Below are 6,298 nucleotides of genomic sequence, written 5' to 3' on the forward strand. Positions count from 1 at the left end.
CTCAAAATATTATTTTCATGTTTTAATGCAATCTAATAGAGGGCACCACTATTTCTTTAAAAATTTCTGGACATTTTACCGGTTTAATTTGGTTTGATTTTGCTTTTTATTTGTTTATCTATTGAATTTAATTAGTTCCTGATGAATAATCATTCACCAAGAATGCTATTGTTGGCTTCTTTTCCGTCTAACTGCAACTAAGGAAGTATGTCTCGTGTTTAACCTGAAAGAAATCGTAACACTGATGATTCAATTCAATGTGAATGACTATCAACAATTTAAAGACATTTCATTTCAATTGTATCTTGATCTGATTGAAGCTCCTCGTTTACGAAATGGATAGATGTTTAATTAATCGCAACACTCAAGGTTGAGTCAATCAGTGAAAGTCAACTAATGGCTTATTTTCTGATCACAATGTCGAATACCTTCAAACAATTTTAAAAGAGTGAAGCAGGTGGAAAACCCCGTTCATTATGGATCACCATCAGATGAGCTTAATCGATGATGTTTGAACAATTATACTGCCAAAATCATCCCATTCTTGGTATCGAATCACTTTGTATCATTCTTCAATGCTCACATCAGATGGGTTATAATCATAGCAGCCTTCAGAAGCAACTGTGACCTTCTCTATGACTATCACTACAATCAAAAGCCAATCTGTGAGATCTTTTAATACGATATTGACGGAGTGGTACTATTGAACTGGAAATGCGAATCGATTGAAGTGCCAAAGAAGTACAAAAGAAGGACCCAGAAATTTCGAAGTTTCATACAGAACCTATTGAATACACGAATTAATATGATTCAAAATAATGAATCCAAATTTTTTAGATAAGATAAATGCCTGATATAAATTTTTCAATGGACCTTCGCAGCTTCAAATAACATTGAAATACTTTAGTATCTGGACAATATGGGCAAAACAATGGCAAGAGAAGACTGAAAGGAGCCAAAAATAAAATATGAAAGAGCAAAACTGGATCGAAAAATTGATTCAAATGATTGAATTTAATAGGAGCAAAAAGCAAGCTGGAATTGTAAATTTACGCGATTGCCATTTAAAACAAAGCAAGACAAAGATGAATTTGTTCACACTTGATAAACAACAAAATGATTGATTAACAGCAACAGTTTAAGCAAGATAAACATGATAAAGCTCAATCAAATGCGAATCAGTAGGAAAAAAATGTAAAACCTGAGAAGGGCAAAGAGACTGAAAAATTGAACAATTGAAACATGCAAAACAAAGCTTTAGTGAAAGTAAAAGAAAAGCTGATAAAGAAAAAGATGATGAAAAATGGTGAGAAATGAGTACAAAACAAAATATTAGATGAAGATGAATATCTTTGGTTAATGTGATCATTTTTTTACCACCAGGTCAAAGGCGGGAAGTTGATGGCGTTAAAACTATGGATGATTTGCATGGAAAGCTACAAGAGAGAGAAGGAGAGAGAACAGAAAAAAGCAAGAAGATGATCGAGATGATGAGAGAGAGAATGTTGAGTTTTGTTTGAATTGAAGTGAAGATTATGCCTAAAGTCACGATTGAAAAAATGGCAAATAACTGCCATTAAGGCCATCCAAACCTGTCATTAAGCTCACCCCTCATCGGTCACTGGTGATTCCTTCATCATCATCATCCTGATCATCCTCATCTTCTTCACTACTCTGTACCTTCCCATTGCCTGAAAGATGCTCTACAAAGCTATTCTAGTTGCAGATATAAAAATAATATTTGTAAAAGGAGAGACAGAACAACAACAAAAAAAGTCAAAATAAGTTTATATTTTAGCGCGTAAAAAAGCTTCACAATATTTATCATTATTATAATCATCATCAACATAATAATCATTGGTTTTGAGTTTTTTTTGCTGTTGAATAAATAATCAGCTGAACATTTTGTCTTTGCAGTTGATTAACATTGACAGTTGATCAAAAGGCACTGACTTTTTTACTGATTTAATACTCAAATTGATGAGCATTAACATTTCACATTTCAATTGATTAACTGGCGTAAATCAAGTTAATAACATGAATAAATGAAATTACCAAATCAGCCAACTATTAATCAATGAAGGTGCGCAAAGCAAAGAGTTAAGTGATGAGAAACAAGAAAAAAAAGATGAAAATGAAGATGAAAAAAAAGATGAAGCTTTGAAAGGTTTAAGTGAAAGCGCTTTTAAATATGCAAAATACAGGGTAACCCTCAATATATTATTTACCATTGAGATCAGTTGATCTTTATAATTTTACCCTTTACACACACGGAAAGACACACACATAGTGAGAGTCAATCATTTTGCTGATAATACCAACAATTAGAAGCACTTGAATGAAGGGAAATGTTGGTTAAAACAAAAGATGAACATTTCACCGCATCTTTCCCAATCAAAAGTGAAAACTGATTGATATCCAAAAATGATTTCCATTTTTTTGCACTTTTTTACCTTCTTTCGCCAACCTTAACTTCATCCTCCTCTTCCTTCTCATCCTTCTGATCATCATCTTTCACAGTATATATTTTGGCCTGACTGGTTACCCTTAAGGCCTACAACCCGCATCATTAGGCCTGAACGAGAAGCAACGAAAGACTATCCAACAATTACGGTAAACACTACCTTTGAGTCCTTTACCTTTTTCCCTTGGTCATCATTCACATCGTAAAGGTTACCTTTTTGATTGTACCTTGAGTCACTTTCATATCTTGTTGCTGTTGTTGCTCATTATTATTACAAGCTTTTACCTCGTTTGTAAGCAAATAGTTAACAAGGTATTGCAAGTCGATCACCTTTAGCTAAAAGATGATCATGAAGATGAAAATGGGTAACACTTGGACTTGAATTTTATCAACTCACATGTGAGAAGAGAAAAGAAGAATTTTTTGTTGTTCTTTTCTTTTCTTGCAAATTTCTTCTTCTTTGCTCCAAGGAAACTTTATCATCATCATCATCATCTTGATCATCTCTTCATCATCTGACAGCAATTATCCCAAGTGACCCTCTCTTAGCATTTTATCTCTCACTCATTCTCTTCTTTCCTTTTCTTCTTCTTCTTCTTTTTTCGAGAACATTTTTCTTCTTCTTACCTGTTCCCAGTTCCTGGTTATAGTGTTAAGATTTAGAATCAAGATGATGATGTGGATGGTGATGGGGATGACGAGGATAAAGGTCAGAAAAATGTTCTCCAAAAAACATCTAAATGTCTATTTTTCTTGTTCGTTGGTTCAGTTGAAGAAACTGGTGATCAAGAAAAAAGGTAATTTTCTCTTATTTTCATCTTCTTTTCTCTTCTTCTCTATAATTCCAAAGCTCTCATCATCAGCATAATTTTCATCTTGTTCACATTTTAACCACATTCTGTCCATCACTAAATGTATGCAAACATTCAATTTCACAGTAAATCTCAATTACCATTGTTTGTCAACTTGAACAGTTAAACAAAAGCTAAACACTTTAGTCAATTTCAAGTTGATTTACATAAACATTAACGACACTCATTCGCACCTTTGTAAACCTTTAAAAAGCAAACAATTCAACAAAATATCAAACAATTAAAACTGTAAACAAACAGAATTGAAACAAAAAGAAGATGAAAAAATGGGAAAAAATCACTGATCTTTTTGTTAAACAATTTGATTAGATGAATGAGCAAACAAGAATCAATTTGAGGTTTGATTATTGCTACAAGAATCAAGTTAATAAGGTTAAATCCTAATTGACTGCACAATGAGCATACAAGAGATGAAAAAAAAGACTAACAGTTAAATTGGAAACAATGGTAAACAAGAAATGTCTCTTTGTGAATACACAAGAGATGAAGATGAGGATGATAATGATGAAGAGGAGGGCGAAACTATCTATACTGGGTTTGATGTGAGAAGATAATTTGTTACCTGATCTCACTTTAAATCAAAGCAAATGCAAGAGTCAAACAGTGAGAGGTAAAAAGCTACTGATCAAAGATGAAGATAAAAGATGAGAGAGAGAGATGATGATAAGAGGATATAATCTTACGGTCAAGATATCCTATTTCCATAGGCACGCGTTTTCCTGCTGCAAACATTATTATACAGTAATCTGATTCTCAGTCTTTTGATACTTTACTTTTGTTTCTTTGTCAATCTTTATGAAACTCTGAAAGATGAAGAAAAATGATGCGATTCATGGAAAAGATGATTCTTCTTTCGTTACTCTTTTGTCACCTTTTTTGTTTATATTTCTTCTTCTTCGTCTTCCTTTCTTCATCCATTTCATATTCAATGTTGAGTCCAGTGAAAAGTGATGAAAATTGTCGCCGCTTTTGGTTTCACTGTTGATTATTTTTTGTCTCGTTTTTTTGATCCTGTTTAAGAGTCATTTTACATCTCTAGTGAGGTGATGAAGAAACTTTTGTCAACAGAAGGAAAGAGTGAAAAATAATTGATCATGTTGATCATGATGATCAGGGTAAAGAAATGGAGAAGATGAAACATTTTTCTTACTCTTCTTTTCTGCTTCTTTTTATCATCTTTATCTTCTTCTCTCAGGCTTATAATTACAATCTGACGTAACCTAAATTTGATTGATTGTCTTTCATCTCGACTCAAGTCTTTTGTTCATTCATCATCATCTTACAGAGATGAATGTCTGGAAAAGTGAAACTTACTCCATTTGGATAATCAATTCAACTCTTTTCCATAAAATTTCATGATCGAATGGAAATTTTCTTTTGGAATTTAATGAAAAAATTGAAAGTAAATCAATGAGTATTTACGTTCTACTCAGAGTTATCTCATTTTAATCAATCGATGAGAGAAGCAAAATGATCGGTATTCGTAAAAAACTCTTCTAATGACCAAAACTAGAATACAAATTGACCTTAACTTCATAACTCGAACATGAGACACTTGGTCACTCAAGTGGTTCCGAACAGCTTGTCCTTAAAGTTAATTTAATAATTGACAAAAAGCTTAATCGCACAGAGTCCCACCATTGAAACGATCAATCTTCAAGTGAATCTATGTGAAGCTTTGATTGCTGTTCATTTCATGAAGTTTATTCTGAAATAAAATCGAGTTTGAAGGGAAAACTTTGTTCGAACATCATGATTGAAGATCGTTCTTATCTTGAAAACAAAGTATCCAAACTTAAGGTGACTTCCAACCACGATTTATTGAGATGTGAAGTCACCTTTAACTTACACAACCCTTCACCTATTTGCCCTTGTATTTGTGTTGTCTTGAAACACTAAACAATCTTATTTTTTGAATAAGTCGTTGAATTGAGCAACAGCATTTAAAACCATTTGTCCAATGACAATGTTAACCAGTGTTACATCAACTTTTGCCAATACATCGTAATCAGTTAATTAATAAAAGCATTTCATTTTGTTGACACTCCTCTCATCTTGATTCGTTGATTGTCATAATGAGCGAAATGAGTTTTGCTTATCTCTATTTAAAGCGTCACTTGACACATATTTACGACAGTTTAAGGAATGAAGCAAATTAAAGTGAAAGTGAAAAGCGTTACAATGTTGGTTGTTAGTGTGTGTCGTTACAAGAAAAAAACAAGAAAACAGAAAGAACAAGGTAAAGCGAATCTAAATGAATGGATGAATGAATAGCGCCAAAAGTCATTGATACCTAACCTAATCAACCTAACTGTCTCAGTCCATAGACTCATCAAGCCCACCGGTTTGCTCGTGTAACTAGCAAACATTCAGTTACGGTTCACTAGGAAATTGTTGAGTGAAATGGCGACGACAACAGAAAACAAAAATCGGCGTCAGTATTAATCATTGCCGACGAATATTCCGACGGCCTCCTTCATCTTTATCCACCCTTTTAAGACTAAATAAGACAGTTAACAAGGTTAAAGGGTAAGAAGAAAGTGAGTTTATATGCAAGGTAAGAGAGAGAGAGAGAGAGAGAAAAGCAAAGGTAAAAGTGGGCAGCAAAACAAGGAAAAAAGGAAAAGTGAAAACAATGGGTTTTTAGTAATAATTTTAAGCGAAAAGCCAACATTGGAAAGCGAAGCAAAGGGTTAGGCATGATGATAATGAAGAGGAGGAGAAAGTTGTCTGAAGAAGATGATATGGAGAAGAGAAGGAAAGATTAAAAGCGAAAGGTAAAAAGTCAAGAGAAGAGAAGAGAAGAAGAAACAAAATAAAATGCTAAAAGAGTGAAAGGTCATTATCGAAACGGTTCGGGAGGTCAAAAGTGAAGGGAAAGATACGAGGAGAGAAGAGAGTGAATTGTTGATGTGTCTGTGTTTAATTAAACGCGAAGAGCGAAAGCAAATGAACACAAATT

The 6,298-nt window shown here is 33.3% G+C and overlaps 1 long non-coding RNA gene across 1 annotated transcript; it reads left to right on the plus strand.

The window, feature by feature from the left end:
• Positions 1 to 59: 59 nt before the first annotated feature.
• On the plus strand, positions 60 to 1,977 carry LOC149093280 (uncharacterized). The gene is made up of 2 exons (XR_016200077.1): positions 60 to 1,306; positions 1,384 to 1,977. It is a non-coding gene; the product is annotated as an uncharacterized LOC149093280 (long non-coding RNA).
• The last annotated feature ends 4,321 nt before the right edge of the window (positions 1,978 to 6,298 follow it).

This window comes from Tetranychus urticae, chromosome 3 (assembly GCF_039701765.1).
Source record: "Tetranychus urticae isolate SD_2017Ah chromosome 3, NJAU_TeUrti_SD_1.0, whole genome shotgun sequence".
Lineage (NCBI taxonomy): Eukaryota > Metazoa > Arthropoda > Arachnida > Trombidiformes > Tetranychidae > Tetranychus > Tetranychus urticae.